Here is a 21,583-nt window from a genome sequence, read left to right as displayed (position 1 = left end):
ACTACTTCAGAGAAGCTTATCAAAGGAAAGAATGGCTGTCTCTGTTGGGGTTGATGGTATTGAAGGGAAATAACAGCTGAACGGATGCCTGCCAAGTGCAGCGAGCTGGTAGGAACTAATTTATAAATATATATATTCAAACGTGTACATATGTATGTGTGAATGTGTTACAAAGATCTAATAACATGAGTTGATCACATTCACCATTACTCAGCTCTATCTGATTAAGACCTGTCTTATAAGCATCCAGATGCTAGTGCAGAATGTGAATACAACATGCCGATATCCAGGTTTTCCTTTGGAATACACAATGTGGGGTGGCTGCCAGACTATCCCTTCTCATATACCAGAACTTTGTATCCAGGGAGAGGCCTATGTGGCATGGTGGGAATCGCTTGCAAATCTTTCAAATTATTGGTTCAAACAAGTATTTCCACAAGCCGTTACATTTTTTTCCTAACTGCAGCTAATTTGTGCTCACAAAGAACAGCTATCCTCTCCTGCCTCTGAAACATCAAAGGCAGGCTGGTAATGAGATAGTGGCAAGCAAAGCTGTAACTGATTGCTTAAAAGTGAGGGTAGCAATAATGGCAAGGTGTAACAAGCTGACTGGTAACCACCCTGAAATACATTCAGTCCCTAGGAGACTGGCAGCACGTACCCCAAACAGCTGAATCCCAACAGGCACCAGCAGGAGCTGTCTATTCAGGGCGGCCATGGATGGGTTAGGGAGACTGAGTCATTACTTTTTTCAGATTAGCCCATACCTGGTGACATATCCCCATCTTGGAGGACCCCCTAAAATCGACGTGGTGCACAGCTTAAGGTAGTAGCTTCTGTCGCACCATCAAGAGGGGGAACTTGAAGGATGCTGCAGTTTTCAGGTGGTGACATGGGGACACTGAAAATGGCAGTGGCAGAAGTCCAGGCATCAAAGCAGGCAGCCTTCAAGGCAAAAGGCAAATGAAAGAAGATGGCAAAAGTAGCTGCAGGAACTAATGAAAAATCAATTTGATATTCACTCCAAAAACATTAGAAACCACTGCTTTATCTGTTCAATGTTTCCTTCCAGGATATGAGCTGTAAACAAGATGCTGCAGTCTGCAAAGGTTTAACCAGTTCCAGCCAGCAGCATGGCTGCTTTAAGGCGGGTGGGAAAAGAAAGGACAGGTGGGCAATAGTAACGAGACCATCTGAAAAAAACATCACTATTGGGGGGTTTAGGCTATGTACTCCTTATTTTGTGAGCATTCAGCAGACAAAACTTTGGAAAGTGACTTACATTTCAGTTTTCCAGCTATGCAGCATCTTATGTACTGGTTTTATGTTTCTGGATTCCTAAAGCGTTGTTCATCTGTATCTGTGTGTTTAGTGATTTAATTGAAATGTTTTAAATGGTAGGACTGGGGGGGGGGGGGGGGGAATAAAAACAGTGTTCCTCTTAGAAAAAAGCATAGACCAATAACCATTACCACTCAAGGTTTTGAATTGCACTTTCTCTGAATAAACACAGATTTAAAAGATTCTATGAAGATAGCTAATCAGATGCTGATTCATCCATATATTTACAGGTTCCTTGTCCTTCTCCTGAGCATCACTGATTAAAAGACACAAGATTATCAGTATAATATGGATATGATGGATTGGAGATGTCAGAATGAGGTTCTCTGAAAACTCATTATTTCTTTTGAGCTGTTCAAGAGCATTCTGCAAGCACCACTGCTGTTTATGCAATGAAAACAACATATCCATTGCTCAGCTAATAATCAAACTAACTTTAATGAGTATTGTAGACCCAGGCTTTCCTTTTCAGGATCAATTCAGGACTCTTGAGTAAAGCATATGTAGTGCACTGACTTCCATAAGGTTCTTAATATGACTTGTCCTAATGCACAAGGGCAGCAATATTCAGTATTGTTTCACTGGACCTGCCAATGTCAGAAATGGGTAACACTTCTGAGCACAGAAGAAACCTTTATTGTGCAGATTATCGGTTTTAATAACAAGCCCTGCCCTTCAGGTGACCGGTACAGTCTCTTCCACCCCTTTTTAATATACCCTTGGCAGCTTAAAGTTCCCATTATTTGCTTTAGTTGTTTCTAAGTGCACTGAGCATCACTGAAAATCCCCAAATCTGTCATTGTAGTTGCCACAGACTGAACTTTTCAATTGAAAAGGCACTCAGTTCACAACAGACTTAACAGCAGTCTGCCCAACTCCTTCAGATTTCTTGGAAGAGAAGCTGTAATAGCTGGGAATGTCAGTCTCCCTCCACTCTCCAAGCTGTTTCCTCAGAATTTACTGAATTGCTTCAGGGACTTCTTACTCTGGTGCTTTTAAGCATGAGGGTGTGCTATTCACAGGGGAAAATGTTGTAGACAGAACCCTACAAATCAAAGGTGCATTGGGAAATATTCTTTAGCTCTGACAAATAAAAAGGGAGATCAACATCATCTCAAATCACTTATTTCATATCTCACAGTATAATTTCTGAATTATTTGTTGGAAATAATGAAGTAGAATTCTATATAACCTTGAGAAGAAAGGAGAAACAGCAACCTGCTATGTAGTAACCTGCCACCGATGCTAGACACTAGAAAGAGTGTTGTTGTCTAATGACCACAGGGCTGAACCCAGGCACAATCCGTAACGCCACGTAGGGTTAACCTACAGTAAATACCTGACAGCTTGTCTTTCTTATTCTCTGGCAACACTTGCATAACTTGTCATGCCAGTGAAGTCATACTGAATTGAGCAAAACTAGTTGAAACCAAATATGCAGAGAAACATATTTGTCATTGCACTTAAGCTGACAGCTGTAGCAATTTTCCCTGAGCAGACACACACAGCTTGATGACAAAGAGGGAAGCTTGTGTGGATTTCTAATTGCAGAGTTCTGTTGCAAAGGCCACCGATAATGGGCCTCTGATTTTAAGAAGGATTAGGAAACAATCAAAACCAGGTGGTTTATTTGGATTTAATATGCATGATTCATTAGTGATTTCAAACAGAATTAGGGAATAAGCTTTTCAGAATTTTCAAGAGGAAGCAGAAACTATTCTAAGATTCAATATAGGGTAGAAGTTGCATGATAATAAAAATGGGGCACTGCTGTACAAATAGTATAGGGAGAATTCATTTAAATCAGTAGTAACAGTGGGAGGACATCTTCATTTTCACCACAGTTTAACTGATCACTGTGGCATTGACAGCAGCATTAAAGGTCACTTACTGCATTAAAAGAGTTACTCTGTTCTACTTGTCTGAATTCACAGTGAAAGCTCACACTATTAAAAACACTACAAAGGGGTAACTATCCATGTAGGTGCCTTCAAGTCCACAGCAAACGCGGCAAATCAAAGTAACTTTACATATGACAAAAAAGGGCTGAACTAGTCTATATGACTTTGCATTTGCTGTTTTAAGAGTGACCCTGGACTACTACCACAGCTCAGATAACACTTGTTGACTGGCTGTTCAGCAGTAACTTCTGTATGTCTAAAGAGCAATGTTAAAATGTTTTGCTGAAAATGTTTGTATCCAAGCATTACTGAAAGCACAGTGAAAATCCGTACCTACTCTTCACTTTACTTTCAGTAGAAACCATTTCTAAAATATAACATTAATAATTAAAAGAGATGTACATGAATTCTCTTTGATAAATCAATAAATAACTTCCTTATATTCATTATATTTGTGTATATACGGTCTCCGGTCCCTTAAAACTGCAGCTTTCATGGAGTTGCTTTCCTCCTCAGAGCTTACTAATGATTCCCCCGATCCATAACTAGGCATTTGTCTTGTTTCTCTTCACCTTTAAATTCATCCAGGGATTTAGAGCAATTTCTTTTCTCTCACTCCCTGTGAAATCTCTCCCATTTTGACTTCCACTGTGATGACACTGCCGTTCCACCCTTTTTTAGTAAGCTTTTTATTCAGTTGTCTTGCAGAACCTCAGCCTTGTTTTGACAATGTCATTGATGGTAATGCACTTGCAAAGTAATTTTCTCTTGTAGCTTTTACAGGTCTCTACTGTCTTCTCTCCCTATTCCTAACTCTCTGATTCTCCTTTAGGGGGTCTACATCACTCTCTCTTTGTTGCACAGTACATTCCCAGTAAAGCCTCCCTGGGGAAAATCAACCTATGACACATTTTCACCTTCCATTTTTCTGCTGATGAATGAAAAGCCTACCTATCCAATCTTGTATCATGACTTGTCATCATGACGTTACCTCTGCTTGTCTGCTTTAACGTAAAATTTAGCAAGACAAAACAGAACTCTTAGCTCAGATACCCAGGATGGATATTTTCCCCCATTCTGAAATATCTTGAAAGATACTGGGCTCCCTCAATCCTGCAGATGACAGCTCTTGGACTGAAAAGCCCTCCTTAATGCCTGCAGTTAAAATCTGTGAGGATGCCTTGCAGATTCTTGTGATCCTGGACTGAACTATGCACCTGTTTTTCCTCAATAGAGGTGCAAAAGGTTTATCAGCTCATGGGATGGTAGCTGTAGCCCATCCAGAGGAAAACACAGAGTAACAGGAAAGTTAAATAAAACTCTCAGCCATGTGGGAGAAAGCCCACAATTTTCTGTCCAGCAATCAGAAATGGTTTGTTGCCAAGATTTTTATCTTCTGCAGTCTTCATTAGGGTAATCGTTTCATCTTCACTTCTCCTTAGAGCACACAGATGATTCCCTCAGTTCCCAATGTCACTCAGCTCTCTTATTTAACATCTTCACCACACAATCACCAGTTTCACAAATTAATTTCAAGCTGTCTGTGAAACTTTTAAGTTTCTTATTTGTGAATTTAAGTTTCAGAATGTCATCCTGGTTTGGTTAACCATGCTGTCCTGTGGGCATGGCAAGTACTCCCTAAAGGATCTGTGAGCCCACCCTCCCGACTGTTCACCTCAGGACAACTCACACCATACGCCCTCCACATTCATGTTGTTTAACAGGAACACAGCCCAAGTGCTGCTGTCTTCTTTTTTCTTTTTTTTTTTTTTTTTTTTTTTTTTTTAACACATCAAATATGGTTTGGATATGAGGGAGGCAGAATGTGACCCAAAGAAGCAGGTGTACAGTCAGAGACTAAAGGGGATTTGATTTGTTGAGTAAGAACGTGTTCTTATTTTATAAGCAGTTTTAATAAACAAACCTAATTTTAATATATTTAATAATAACACTATTTGAAAGTCATTACCAGAGTTTATGATGATTGGTTCAGATCTTTCATAAAGAGTACATTTGTACCACACACTGGCAGTGACACAATAGAATATGTCCTTTGCAAGAAATCAATGTGCTTTCTTTAGGCGTCTTTACAGTCCTTTTTCATGCATTTTCTCTTGTATCTTCAGTAAATATTTTTTAAAAAAAACAAACACTCAAAACATTTTTTATCCCAACAAATACCAAGCTAGAGTAGTTAGTAATGAATTGAACAATGCTGGATAACAAGAAAGCAGAAAGGAAGGCACACTAAACCCAAGCTTCAAATGAATAGATCACTAACACAGCATATCCATGTTGGCTTAACACAACCTGTCAGCTTTCAGTTTGACACATCTTCCAGATGCACCAAACTCACAGAACATGAGACTTCTGTAAAACCTAAATTAAGACAGCAATATCTGACATAATAGCTTTGGTAAATTGTTTCTTGTTCACAGGGTGGTTTCTGGAATGGCAAGGATTAGCCCTTTGCATCAAACATCAAAGAGGCTGGCACAGACAGAAAAGATAAACTCTGACCCCTGTGAGCTTGTTCGCATCACTTCTACCCATTTAAATTCCAGTTAGGCTGATCAGAAGCAAGAGAGAAAAGCTTTAAATTGCATTATTAACAACAAGCTAAATCTTAGACTACTGATTAAATCAATTTCTCTCAGATAAAATCATAATAGGCATTGGCTGCGTTTGTCTGACAGGAAACATGTCATTGGTAATGCTTTGTGTTGCCTTTAATGAGCCTGATTGTCATCTTCCAGCAGGGAGAGCACAAAAGGCACCTGCAGGTCTGGGTGAACGGGATCACTTATCGATCAAGTTGTCAGGCCTATCAAGTGTTCAGGAACAACTGAACAAGTACATAAAATCAATGCCATCTTGTATTTATAGGGAGGCTCCCCAGATTAGCCAGCTGATTGAAAATTTTGACTGAATTAGTTACACACTACATATAATTTCCAAAACTCTCTAACTCAAGAAAGTTCATGTTTAAAAACAATCAAGTTGTTGAATAGAATGTGTAGGGGTTTGTTTTTTGAAGAAAATATTATTTTTTTTAATCATTTTGGCCAGCTTTGCCTCTGGGTAGAACAGCAGCCTACAAATTTCTTTTTCTCCGTAATGAAAATTACTTGTTAACTTGTATTTATTATTTGTATTTAGTTTCTGCTCCCCATTTGCTGTGAGGCAGCTCTATTTTAGCAATGATCTTGCTACTCTCCAGCCATGATAGAAAGATGAACCTGTTCTAGAAGACAGTACACAAACAAGTAAAGGAGTGCCTCATATTCCTTAGGAAAACTGTATGCTTGCATGTGAGCTCTCCCTAGTCCAAATCACTTCCCGGGGACTGGAGAAAGAATAAAGGCAGGAAAGCAACCGCACTGAGGTGATGCAACAGGAGGAACCCTCTGCTGCCTCCAGCTCAGCCTGCTCAGGCAGCAAAGGAGGGGTTCTAGGGTGACCAACATGTCATTGAGCCCTGAGTCTGTGAAAGGTCCTTAAATTAATGGCTACATTAAAACTAGCAGTTTTATATTACACTCTGAAGCAAGCTTCTTTGCAACAGACAAACATGATCATTTTTGTCTGTGAGGCTATGCATTTCCATTTCTAGTGTTTTCTTTGCTGTTATTTTTTCTGTTTTCTCTCTGTCACTCCACACCCACGTTTTATAATTTGTTCACCAGATTTCCATTCACATCCTGCCCTTCCCTCACTTCATTATTCTCCCCAGGGAGCCACTTTCTCCATACTGCCTTCTGCATCTATCTTCCTTCTTCCTTTGTTTGCCTTATTTGCAGTCCCTAAATTCAGAGAGGAATAAAACTAATCTAATTCAAGACTACGTCCAAAAAATGGCTTATTCAATTCAAATGTCTTCTTTCTGCTGGTTTTGATACATTACATTTTTTCTTTGCAGATGGATAGAATTCATGCATGGACATGAAATGTATTACAAAGTTTGAAAGGCACTATCCTTTTTGTTTGTTTGTTTGTTTGTTTTAAATCTTATTCAAGATTTTATCAGTGCATCAGTCATTCCTGCACTTTTACCATACAAGCTTGTTCCACCATTGCGGATTTGGAGTCAGATCAGTTCTCAGTCACTTTCAGTAGGAGCTGATCAGTTAAAACTTTGCCATAGCAAAGAGAGCACAAACATCGCAATGGGCAAGTTCACTATAATTGAAAGTGATAGCATAACATTTTAGCATCTGTTTGTGTATCAAGTGGGGATAATAAGCATCCTATTAGGGAAAATCTCTTTCCAGCCCATGTGTTACCTGCAAAGTCCCTTCCCAGAAGCCTCCTGGATTAGGCCTTCTTCCTCCCAGATGTGAAACAGAAGTTCAGGAGATCTTCAAGCCTTCAAATGCTGCAAAACCAGAAACACTCAAATTCTGCCCTCTTCATGCAGGTACATGGCTTATGCTCTGATTCAGGGAGGAATCTTCATGGATACGAAAGGCTGAAGTTGTCCCAAGTCCTCTATGTCTGAATTTTAGGAGATAACACAGTATTTAACAGAATGATGAATGTTTAAAGACTGCAGATATCACTGTAAATGTTGTTTGCAATTTAGATTTGGTCGATAGTAATGCAACTGTGGTGGATATAAACTTTTAAAAGTAAATTTGGAGAGTTCATAAAATGTTCTTGGTGATGATGAGGCTGTGACTGTAGAGTTCTTATCTGATGATTAATGAAAACTCTAAATTAAAACCTTTAATTATACATCTTTATTATAACAAGTAGATGAATGCACAGTAGAAGCAGTTGGTGGGGGAGGAAGAGCAAACTCTAAAGATGCTTACAGGAACTTATGGGAAATTGTTTAGAATCAGAGTATTCCAGGGCACATTACTTCACACCATTTACTGGAAATAGTAATAGGGATACAGTTCGAACCTTCCACAAACAGCATATTTCATTTTAATTAGTAAGAATTTTGCAAAAGCAGGAATGAGATCTTGGATTTCAGGTTGCCATGGCTGATATAAAAAACAGCATCTAACTGCAGATGCATAGCCAGGTTTCTGATGAAATTTGTGCAGTCTAATGTTAGCACAAAGGAAAACACTTGTCATCAGTATCATTGGTTTGCTGAAGTACAGCACGAGTGCTTGCTTTTCTTCCTTTCTTGATCTTTCTTGCCCAGTGGTGTCATATCTGTTACATCCTCTTGCCCTGTATTTTCTAATTCCCACATAAGACTTTGAGAGACTTTCTGTGACTTTACCTGTAATGAGTCTCCTCTAATCTAGACTACTGTTGTTTTGAGGCTGAATGAGAAGCATCTAAAAATACTGGAGAGAAAAAAAAGCTCAAACCAAGGTTTGTTCATGACTTTTCACTTTATTTCATCTTTGTTAGCTTCTCCTAGAACCAGGCAACAAGAGCTGTACACAGGCAGAAAGTTCTTGCCCCTAAATGTGGTCTGTGTATTTACACTCAGTCATTATGTTCATGCTCCCTCAAGCCTACCCTTAGGCGCAGCATTTCTGTTTGTCAGTTTTTCTTCAACAGTTACATTGAATGGTAGGACCAGAAGTGGAGCACAGCAGCTCTGAAAGGTGATACACTTTCTGCCCCAGTTTTACATGCAGCCTTACGAGGCAGCACGTGGAGGAGCATCGTGCTGTAAGCTCCTGTCTAGTTTACTGATGCCTCTTCCTCCTGTGGGAGATGGCTATAAACTGGGGAACGGCTGTGTTCTCTATTTCCTCTTGGTAGGCGTCTGTAAATCAAACTCAGCAGGTATCTCCCCCATTTTCATATGACCCCAACAGTTGGATGTGTTAATAGCCCTAGCCACTCGGAATCCTCTTTAAATGACTGAATAAAATTGGGGAAATATTTTAATTTTCATATGCTATAAATAGATTGTAATTACCAGATACGCAGATTAGGAACTTGTCCCCTGAAAGACTGCTAACAAACTATTTCTTACAAGCTGTGGCTTTCATGTTAACACTAGGATCCGGTTTGTTATGACTTGAAATTCTGGTGTTAAAATGCTTTATCTTCCAAGTAATTTGTAAATTATTTTTGAATGTTTTCTAACTATTTCTTTAAGATTCCAGTAGTTATGTACATGAATCAGAATTTATAACTTTACAGAATGTCAGCTACCATTTGAGTTTTAAAACAACCTGATTTTTAAGACAGTTTCGAACCAAATGAAAAAATAAACTCTAGCAGACACTGTCATATAGATTGCAAGTTTCTATGTATTTTAAAATGTATGAATTGTGACATGATCCAGGGAACCTTGAAACCACATCAATTTTTTTTTTTTGCATCTGGCATTGGACACCACCTGCATAATGAGAGAGGAGAGGGCTTGATGATTTTTGAAACTTGTTTTGGTGAACAGTCACATAAATGCAGTGTATTGTTCTCCAAACAGATGGAAGACTAGCAATGTCTCAGAATTCAAAAATTACTTGTGTTGAATTTTGGCTTCTATTTTGCTTTGTTTACTTGGTTTGTTACTTTGACATATTCTGATATATCAAAAAGATTAGTATTTTTTCTAAAGAGCAACTTAAATTATATACAGCTATATCCTTCTTTCTACATGCAATTGGGCTGCCCCAGGGGAAGGGAAAGCAGAAAGTGATATATACTGTCTGAAAGGGCACATTTTAATATGTGCAGTTTCATTGTTTGTTAGTTTCAAAAAGACTCTGCAGCCAAATATGTTAATGTATGCGAACATTTAGCTCTTTCAACACTCTCCAAAGACTTTTATTTGCATCAGAGCACTGTTTCTAAAGATTTGCCCCGGTATAGAAGATCTGTTTAAGAAAAAAACAAGAGCCAGAGCTGGCAGTGTTCCTATCGGCAAATGGTGATTCACATGCTGCAAATAAGTTCTTAACAGCAGAGTATCAAATCTCTGCATCACTAAATATACCTGTAAATAACTTAAAGTTTGTGCATCACTTCATAGTTCAAAAATCATCAAAAAATAATACAGTACTGATTGACAATAACTACTTTCGAGCAAATTCATGGCAGCCTTGATTTTCTGCTGCTAAGTACTTTGTGTGGTCATTTACTTCAGTGTGAGGCAGCTGTTGCAATCTGACATCTTGCAGCCTTTTAACACCTGTGTGAAAGTGTAATAACCTTTGTGCTAGTGTAAATATTATGTGCAGGCCAGAAGACACTTGATTCTTAGCTTTTGAAGCAGAACGTCCACCTCTTTCAAGCCAGATGGGTGTCCACAGATGAGTCAACTGGAGGCAATGACCAAAAAGAAGGATGATGCTTCAGCTTCCTTCCAGCTTCTATGAGGGAGGGGTAAGGTCTCACTGTCTAAGGAGTCTGCAGCATCTCTCAGCTGTTGTAGGTCTTCTAGAGCTACAGACAATTTTCTGCCCTGAGGTCTTTTGTCTTGGGTGTTTTTCCAGGATATTTGTACACCTAAGCTCTTAAATATATTGATTTATTTATGTTACAGGAGATGACAAACATAACTTCCTCTGGCATCAGCTTCTGGAAAAGTTCTGGCCCTCCAATGAGGAAGTGAATGACCATTTCAATGGAGGTGTAGGTACCAATATAAATTCTTATAAGTAGGTAAAGTGTGGACTCTCAGAATCATGTGAGTTTGAAGGGTTCTTCAGAGGTCACTTTAGCCTCTACTCTGAGCAGGTCCAGTGAGATCAGGTTGCCCAGTCAAAAAAAGTATCTCCAAGGATGGAGTCTACACAACCCCTCTAGGAGAGCTGTTTTAGTGTTTGACCACTTTCATGCTAAAAAACACCCTTCCTATATTGAATCAGAATTTCCTATGTTCCATCTTTCTCATTGCCTTTCATATCTCCACTGTGCACCTCCACCTCCTTTATGTTTTCCCAATAGGTGGCTGTAGACAACAGCAAGATGCCCCATCAACCACGTCTTCATAGGACTAGACAAACCCAGTTCCCTCAGCCTCTCCTCATATATCTTATGCTCCAGCCCCCTGACCACTTTGATGGTCTTTGCTGGACTAGCATCAATATATCAATATCTACCTTTTCTGGGGACCCCCAGACTGGACACAGTATCTATATGTGGTATCACAGATGCCAAACAGAAGTGAAGGATCACTTCCCTGAAACTGCAGACTCTTACTGACACAGGATATGGTGGGCCACCTTTGATGCAAGGGCTTACTGGTGATCCATGCTCAGCTTGTTGATTACAAGGATCTCCAACCTTTTTCTTCAGAACCACTTCCCAGCCAGTCTGGCCACAGCTTGTACTGGTGCATGGGGTTATTCCTTCCCAGGTGCAGGGTTTGACATTTGCCTATGTCGATTTTCATGAGGTTCCTTTCTGCCCATTTCTCCAAACTGGCAGAGCTCCTCTGAACGGCAACCCAGCCCTCCAGCACATCAACCACTCCCAACAGTTTGTTAGCGTCCATAAACTTGCTGAAAATCTGCTTTGATATAATATGTCTGAAAACATTTAACAGGATAAATCACCTGCAGAATAGAGTGAGGCACAGAGGTGTGCATTTCTCAAAGGCCAGTGGTCAAATCTGAACTAAACTGTAGCTGCCACTGCAGTGAACATCAGGGTTGCCTGGCAAGACCCGTGTTGGGACTAATGAGTTGTACATACATGTCCAAAGAGGCCCTCACTTGATGTACAATGGATTTTCTGCTGGAGCAACTTCTGATCTCCCTGACAGATAAAGACAGTGGGATATATTTCCAAAGACCATTCTCCACTTTTTGGTGGTGTTACATAAAAGTAATACATGGATTTCTTGGTAGGAATATCTTCGTCTGTCCCACAAAAATCTGTCAATTTCCTGAATATAAAGACATTCTTCTTCCTTAAGTAGCTCTCTCTTTCCCCTCTCCTTGCTAATGTAAAGTAGGTATAGCATAAAAATTATAATTGAATCAAGTGAATGGCAAGTTCTGCAAGTTGTTCTGTATTTTAAAAATGAGATCTAATTTAGATTTTCTTTACTTGTAAGAAACAATCATTTCTCCTTGCCTGAAAAAAACTTGCCTACTTTCTCCACTCAAAATTAATTTTTACAGCCAACTTATAAACCTTGAAAGCAAGGTGTTAATGGAAGTGCTGGTTGACCTTTAACTGGAAGCAGAACAAATAGCTTATCTGTAATAATAAAAAATATTTAAAAGCTCCTCAGATACACATATAAGGGATTTATTTTTGATATGTACTAATTGGTCATGAATTGAATGGATTTAAATCGATTGGACTGATTTTTACTGGTAGAAATTTTGTTTTATCACCCACAATAACAATTTGTTTAACATCAGATGCTATCCAGTGTTTTGAGTAGGATGTAAGTAACATTTTCCAAAAGATGTAGATTTCTTAATGATGTATTGTCACTATACTTGCTATCTTTCACTTTAATGCCTCTCTGTGGCCTGATTCTCTTCTCCCTGTTATCATTTTCATTGGATTGAGAAAAGCATCAAAACTTGTGTTAGCAAGAAATGAAAAATGAGCTAAGCAAATGCTTTGAGTTCAAGCTTCAAGATTTAGATCCAATATAAGAATTTCCCCAGGATCAGGGATATTTAGTTTCGGAAGCTGTGAATAGGATTCTTTTTGGGGGGACAGTCCATTTGGAGGGCAGTTTGTGTAATTTAGCATATCTGTGCTGTTCTCAATACATTTCTGGTGACTTACCGCAAATGGAATGAGTCTTGAAACTCTCACATCATGTAAGCTGATGGACCAACATCACAGCACCTGACTTTCATCTGGCTGACTGGGAAGAGAGTTCAGATAAGCTAAATTACTAACCCTAAGCTATCTGTATGTGTTGACCCCTTCTTCTTGTCCAGGTCCTACACACTCCTTTTTGTAATCAATGGAGAAAACCAACCATTACAGAAACAGGGATATTTTAGAGTGTGAGTCATCTGGCCTATTTTAGATGCATGCTTTAGAATGAAATTAATTGCACCCTAAAAATGTCAGTTGTCCTCAATAACCATAAACAGAATTTAGATTATTAGTTTATACATAGATTTCTAGAATCCATCTCTGCTTGATCAGGTAAATTTCAAATTTTGCTTTAGGTGCCTATGAGCTATTTGCAATATAGACTTAGGCTATTTATATTCAACTGGATGTCAACACCCAGATTTTCAGAGGTATTTAAATCCATCAAAGTAGTGTTAGATTCTCATTGTAATGTTCAGGCACTTAATTAAAAGTGAATTAACACCTAACTTTCTGAGATGCCCTTGAAAGTAGTATCATGCCTGCATTGCTAGACATACAAATATATTTGAAAATTGAACCCTAAGTTTCCGATTTACTTTTGTCAGTAAGATGTGTCTGATACAAAATTTTATTCCAACTTCCTATATTCCCCTTTCTTTTCATTCAAAAATTTCACATACCACCTACCACTAAAAGCACAGTTAGAGAGACATAAAGACAGTGGCCATCAGCAGTTACACATATAATCCCATTTTTTGTGCAACTGACTATAGAATGAAGTAGGATAACAAAATATCCTTCCTTAGTTTCAACCACTCTCACAGCCTAGTATGAAGGATATGAGATGTGCACAGTGACAAGTCAACAATTCTTTAACAAGTTAGAATAGTGCAAGACTGAGTGTTAGATCTGGCTTTCATTTAATGTTCAAAATTAAATATAACTAATTTCCTGTCATTGACTTCTTGTCATTGACAGTAATAATTTAGTAATACCTTCCAGTAAACTTTAATTCAGTATTTATTAAACCAAAAATATTAGTATATTGAGGTTTTGAGCTATTGTGCTGAGAGAGATCTGATTTTTGCAAAATCAATTAAACTAGTTAAATCATTATATGTAATTATTAAATATAATCATTATAATAGAGACTGGCAGACTGGCCTTAGACTCCTAAGAATGACCTACTGCAAAATAACTTTACATTGCATACCCTGGTCTCTCAAAATGCAGACATGAATAATTTTCTGTTTCCTAAGCTAAATAACCTTTCCTTAACTCTGTAATGAGCATTCAGATAAATTACTCTTATACAGCTCTATTAATTTATCTTTGAAGTGTGCAGGAGATGACTCGTGGCTTTCGGATGGGAATTATTTTGCATCCTGAAATACATTTTTAAAGTCTTACACTGTTGTTTGTTTGTTTGTTTTAAAGTCCTTTGTCTAAATTGTTGTAGTATAGGAAAAAGCCTAGGTAGCAGGCTGGCATCTGCAATATTCTGCAATACACAGTGCCAAAGGTTTTCTACAGGAAGTATAACTGGCTGTTTCTTGGCTTAGAAGATAAGCAAAAGCAGCATTAAAATGGCAGAACTATTGGTGTGATTTCTGGCAGGAGGTGCAATTTGCTGTGATTGCAGACATTACAGTCATTTCAAAGCTGGGCCTAATTTTACTTTGCTTTATACTGAACGAACACAAGGAGCTCCTTACCTTGATCCTTCCTAGATGTTTCTGTTTCTTTGGCCTAGAAAATTTTCCAGACAGCTTGTTTTTGAATTGTGAAGAATAAAGGCAAAGAAATAAGAAAAGGCAAAAGGGAAACACAAAATAGCCGGTGTGGTGTTGAGACTTTTTCTGCCTGTACGTGTCTCTTCCCCTTGCTCTTCTCATAGCTCTGCCTGCCTTTGCTGGGGCGGTGTCATTCAGAAAGCGCTGAACTTGTTTGAACTCCGATGAAAACTTGCCATCTTCTGAAACATTTTCACTGGACCCCAATAAGAGTGGAGCTACTTGAACCTTGTGAGTGGGCTCTTGTGAATATGCTTCTCTTGACATGCCCTAACGAATAGCTGCCAGACCTTAGAATAGACTTTTCCTCCTGCATCATCATGGTAATGGACTGCGGTAGTAGTCATGCTGCAGATCTTTTAGTACAGTGCAAATGTGATTGCTGAAAGCTTTTGGATCAGTAATACTTTGGGTTGCTTGGAAATATTTGGTCTTATAATTCCTGGGCTCCAGGAGTTTTGGAATAGCCTTCTGTTCTCACTCCGCTAGAGAAAGGAAGATATTCGGTAAAGTTCTCTGCTATCTTTGAAGCATGTGGAAGAAAAATATCTCATGGAGTTGTGTTATTTCAATGTCCTTTTACAATGAAAGAGGGAAAAATATATTTATTTATTTTTTCTTTAAAAGGCATGAAGTCAGGTGCAACTTCAGACTATCAAATATTAGTATTTAGAATGAAACTACAAAGTCAGGTCTGTCAAGGCAACCTTAATACAATAAAACATATCATGTCCCTCACATATATGGATATACTTCCCATTACATTCAGTGTGAGTTTTAATTTAAGACAAAATAGATACAACTACCTTTAAAGAAAGAGAATTAGGACTAGAAATGTTTTTCTGCCAGAAGTTTAAGAATAAATGAAAGATCTATAATGATAGAGAAGATGAGAGAAACATTAAAAAATACATAATAATGTATTTTTAATGGGCTATTCAGCCGATTAATTATTGGCTAAAGTCTCCTAGACAAATGCCCTGACTATTTTTCTCGCTTCTTTTTTGGTATGATTTCTCTCCCTCTCCTCCTCTCCCTTTTCCCCTCCTACCTTCCCTCTCTTCCTTTGTTTGACCAGACCCAATTTGAGAACAAATTTGTTTTGAATCTAACACATATTGAAAGGGGGTTTTTTTGTGATTCGTAGTCATTCTCCAACTAGAAATGCTTTATCCAAGTTATACCAGGTATATTTTAAATATGATAAGGCCATAATCTTGCTATGTCCTTTTTGATGTTAATGGAAGCTTTAATCAATTGGAAACAACAGAAACTCCCTGTTATCAACAATGTCATCAGACTAGGGACTCTACTAACTTGTTTACAAAACTTATTTTCAAAATAATTCAAAAGTATTCTTAGGGCAAAGAAGGGATTTGCAGTAAAACTTGCATTTAGAGGAATATGCAAATAAACAACCCCTCCTGTAATCACATGGGAAAAGTTAATTTTGAAAACACTCTCTGAAATGCCTGCTGTTCTCACCAGAGGGCTAGATGATACTGGCAGGTCCTAGAGCAAGGATGTTCCAGTTTAGCCTGTGGATATTCTATCTTCCTAGGGAAGAAAGGGAATAGAAAATGCTGCAGGACAGTGTTGGATGTGCCCATAGGACCATACTGTACTGTGAGGTGTATTGCAAAAGACCATCCTGACTCATAAAGAGAAAGATTAGAAAATCTGCGGAAAGTTATTTTCCTAGAAAGGGCAAAGTAGACCAGATACCCCAAAACCAATGAAGTTGCGCTATGGGGACATGTGTATTATTGGTTCTAGTCCAAAATACAAACATGACTTCCTCCAAAAGTTTGATAAAAGTCATCATGAGAAGTTGTGAGCATATTATGAATAAGAGCTATTGTGAAGGTAGTAAACAGGAGTCTTTTGGCCTTAGATTGAGATAGGTTCAAACTTATAAGAATTTATCTGTGTCTTTATAAGTAAACACATCCATTTTAACCATATAGTATCTATAAGTGGCTTGCAGCAAACACAGGTTATTTTAAGACCATTTTAGCTATCAAGTAGTACACAACTTGCTCCTTGCACAGGGTTGACTTTCTTATCCTAGGCTCTAAGCAGCTTGCCCTGGCTTCCTGAATTAACCACAAGGTCATCTTTTCTCTTGACCACAAAACTATTTCTTTGGTCTCATATGGGTATTTCAGGTCTTGTTCAATTATGGCTTAGATGTGGACTCACAAAGTAAGCAGCTGGAGCAGCTTGGTATTTTCCTTCCCATCAACCACAGAATTACAACTTATCACCTCTGGCAGGAGAAAAGAAGTATGAACCTTCCTTATGTGTTTTAGTATGAAGCCCAGAACTTAGCCTAAGCTAAGGTCCTTTGACCTTTTAGTTCATGCTACTGGCCTTTACACTGAAGCACCTTATGCATGCTCAGACACTGCAGCCTACAGCCAGAGGCAAGGAAGGGTCTGTAGGGAAAATTCCTTAAACTGCTACAGCCATTTGAGAAGCAAACACAGAGGAACAGCTTGCATTCAGGTCTTGCTGGTTGGCCTAATGAAAGAGAGAGAGAATGGATGTGAAATCTTGTAACTCTCTTCCAGGGTCCATAGATGGTGTGAAAACTGTTCATACCTTCTCCTAACATCCTTCCAAAGCCATAGAGCAAACAAGGGCACACAGTGCAGGTTCTGTGCGTCAGTTGCAGAATCCAGCCTTGATAGTTATAAAGATTTCTATGTGCAAATTATGCCAAAACAGAGTAAAATATTAATGTGTGTTGCTGTGAATAATCCAGAAATGTCATTCTGTAACCTAAGAAAGTGGCTTCTCACAGTTGTTTCCTGGCCTTCTGTAGCATCAGAACAATTGCTGTGCTACACAAAACAGATGAAGTGTTGCTTTGTGATCTCTAACTCCAGGCTTTTTGCCTCACGGCACAAACTTTGCAGGGTGCATTGCTATAAAAAATATTGCTGTGATGAAATGTTCCTTATTACATTGTCATTACTGATGTCATATGATCTTTAAAAAAATACTGTATTATGTTGTCTATGACTTCTGAAGTTGAAAGGTTTTCTGGGGTGTGTTCATTCCCCATGATGATACCACTTTCAGCTAAGAAAGGCTGTAAAATCAGAATTTTTAAGGAGATTCCTTAGAAGCACTTCATTTTAAAAAGTGTTGTTACCCAGCTTCAGAAAATGAGTCTTCTTTCAGGAGGCTCAGGTTGAGACACACAATCACAGACCACTCTTGGTGCTGTTGTCTCAGTCAAAACACAGCTGTACTGCCCAAAGACACTTACCAAAGGGATCAAAGCCACCCTTCTCTCAGGTGGTGGAGGCAGTGTGCAAGTGAAGCTTTGCCCTACCCCTGCATAATAATGAAACACGGACTTCTGGTTGTTACAGCTTTCATGTATGTGGAATGCAGAGTCACCTGTTACACCACATACTGCTGCATCAGAAAGAAAATATGTCACCGTGACTATTTATGGCCTTCTCAGTAAAAATCCATATTCAAACTTGTCTGTTTCTTTAGAAAAGACGTATTGCCTCTGACTTGTCAAATATCAAAGTTCCTCCGCCTCTGAGCTAACAGTCAATGTCCTTACAGAAGAGCTGCTCTTCTGCAAGACAAGGATGCAACAGGAGGATTGTGATTGTACTCCCTCAGTAAATGGTGGGTGAAAAATAAGAGGGAGAGAAAGGAGGAGGGGTGACTTTAGACCAGCTGTGGCTTTAGGCTGAGCTCATGTTATGGAAAAGTCTGCATCTGGAAAGGGCATGCGGATGGGTGCTTGAGCCAAAATCAGAATGTGTCCTACCCTTAGGCCTCCATACCTGTTCACTCAGAAAATCAGTCTTCCCCATGGCATCCACTCCTTTCTCTCTAGAGGTGGTGTTTTCCCCCCACAGTGGCTCTGTGATGAACCTTACTGGGCTGTCCAGCCCTTCATCACTTTCACACTGAGTAATATCTGTGGTTTGATCGTATGTGTCTTCACTCTTCACTTCTTCTCTTTTCTTTTCTTTCTTTGTCCCACAGATTAGAAGTCCCTGAAAAGGCCAAAGGACATTCTGAAGCTGTTTGGCTCTCAAAGCAGCTGCTATCATGTTTCTGCATACTTCCCTGTGCAAGAGAAAAAGGTTTCTATTTCTTCACTGTTGTTCCCATGACTGCAGGAGGATCCTCTGCAGAGCTGAGGAAGGAAGGTCAGTAGCTAAAGTTGGCCAGGTATTTTCCGAAAGAACTTGGAAGTCTTTCTTTGTTCATCAACAAAAGGCCAACAGAAATCAGGAAGTTTCAAAATCTGCCTCATTTTCCTGCAACTTGCCACCTTTGCTGTTCATCATCCATGTAGCTGGCTGACAAGGACCAAGAGCCTGGTAGCACTGCCTGTCCAGCATGGGGGCTCTCAGATCTGAACAAGTCTAGGGTGGGAGAAAACTCCTGTTCTCCACCATACCTCCAAAACCAAAAATACTTTTTTTTAAAAAATAGCTTGTCTTGCATTTACAAGATTTAAAATCCCTTTCCCAATAAACTATAGTTTCATCTATAGATTTGCAACTACTTTGAGTTTTAAAATCATCCTCTATTTTCATTGCCCCTTTCTCTGCTTCCCAGATACTGCCTCTTTCTCCACAGGTTACTCATTAAATCGAAGGAAAGACAGCATTTCTCTTTTCTTTGTTCCCTGCTCCTCAGTGCCAGTAAGAACAACTGCAAGCCCCCTTCCACCCCCCAGATTCTCAGCAGGCAGTTGCACCAAGAATTAGGAGCACGCACGTGCTGTGCCCATGACATGCATTCAAAATATTTTTAGAATTTTGTTAATAGGGACTCAAATAAAGCAATTGCATTCCTGTGTTTCTTTAGTTATGGGGAAATGGGGTCAATCCCATTTCCAGAGCACTAAATGTTTAGAGACTTTGTTTGTTAAAGTCTCTTTATTTTACACTGAAAAGGTAACAAGTGATTTTAGGTTACACTGACTATTTATATCTGTTTATTTCATTAGAATTGCTAGCACAGCTTTGTGAACAGTGTGGGTTCATCACTTGGATATAGAACTTGAGCTCAGTTTATTTTTAAAGTATATTAATACTCTAGAGATAAATCAGATCAAAGAAAATTCTTCTTGCAAACTATCTGGTTTTGGTAGATCATCGTGATTCAAAAACTTCTTACAAAGAAGGTTATAATGTGTTAAAACATTCAAACAAAAATTGGTACAAAAATATTCAGACATTAATCCACATTTCTAATGTACCTTAAACAGTCCTCAGGTATTCAGGTTACTTTGCCTCCAGGATATACACTCCTGACAAAATAAAATGTGACCAGATGCCCTGCCAAATTCATACATTTTAGTAGTAAATAAACAAGTTCCCAGTAGTTCTCTTGCAGTCAGCAAGGGAACTAATTTCCAGCTGCTTACTTTCTTCTAACAGCTGAATAAATACATTCTTGGTACTATAATACCTTCAGTAAGAAAATGATTATGCAGTAACTCAAGACCCAAATATACTCCTCCTGCTGTTGTTTATCTGAAAGCAGGTGGGATATGGTCCAGGTATGTCTCAAGAATGCGATAAGATCCTATAGATGAGGGATCTAAGCCAAGGAAAACTCTCTCATGGGAAGATGTAATTGGGATAACTCCCTTTCAATTATAATGTATTATAGGTGACTAATTTAATGGCAGTGAACTGGAAACAGAAAGTTAGAATCAGTGTATGAAGCTTATAGGAAATAACAAAGATATTTAAAGATGGAGTTTTGAGACAAGGTTTCTTTTTGTGATCTAAGGGCATCACACTTCCTCAAAATAAACTTTTTGTTGTTATTACCCTGTTGCCTGGGGTTTGGACCTTTACCTTTGGTAGGTTTCCAAATGGCATTATTATCTTTACTCCTTAATAGCTCTATAATTAGTCCTACTAGTACTCCTGCAGCATTATACTTCATTTTCTCAACAAAATAATACGGGTTGTAATCTCTTATCTTTACAAAAATTCTGTGCATAAAGCCTTCTCTCCTCTTCTGCATGTAATAATAGAGCTGTGCAAAGTGTACATTGCAAATTTTAGTGCTTCTTGTATAATGCAGCTGTCTAGATTTACAGTTCATTCTTGAGAGGCATAACTGAGAGCTGCTCTGCGTAGAGAAATGTACAGCCAAGTCCTTCTTCTAGCACTACAGCTGACAGCACTGCCTTCATAATTCTTCTGCCATTCCTGAGCCAATATGACCTTGGTGAAATCACAAATATCTGGTAATGGGATGCCCTTTGGCTTTCTTTTGACCAAATTCCAGCATTTTCTTTGAAAGCCCATTTCTGAGGTGGTCATGCTGGACTTGGAAATATAAAGGGAAGTTTCTTAACCACTTATCTAGAGATCTGGGTTACTGATTTTTTTTTTTTTTTTTGCCTTGTTTTATTGTGCCTACAGTGTGTGACAGCCACAAGTGAAAACCCCCTGCTAAATAAGTGTTACCAAGCTCTGGTGAGTCACATTTTCTTCTCACACATTGAGTGGGAGAGTACGTCTGATGGAAAGTGCTGTGTTCATGCTGGGGGCTGTCAAGCATAGCCAGACTCTGGGGGACACATCATAGACAAAGAGCCTCCCACCAAACAGCAGATGCCTAGAGGCTTTCTAAACAATACTATTAACATTAACTGTCCTTACACAGGACTTCTTTCAGATATTTCTCTCTGTCTTATTGTGGCTTCCTTTTTGCATTTTTCTTAGCATTTCCCAGAAAGAAGCACTGTGAGCCTCCAGCCATTTGCTGTCACTCATGATGACTAGAGTAAATGTGTCTGACCAAGGGTCAGTGAAATCA

The sequence above is a fragment of the Falco punctatus genome, assembly GCF_963210335.1.
Source record: "Falco punctatus genome assembly, chromosome: 5".
Taxonomy (NCBI): Eukaryota; Metazoa; Chordata; class Aves; order Falconiformes; family Falconidae; genus Falco; species Falco punctatus.
Note: the sequence above shows the minus strand (reverse complement) of the source record.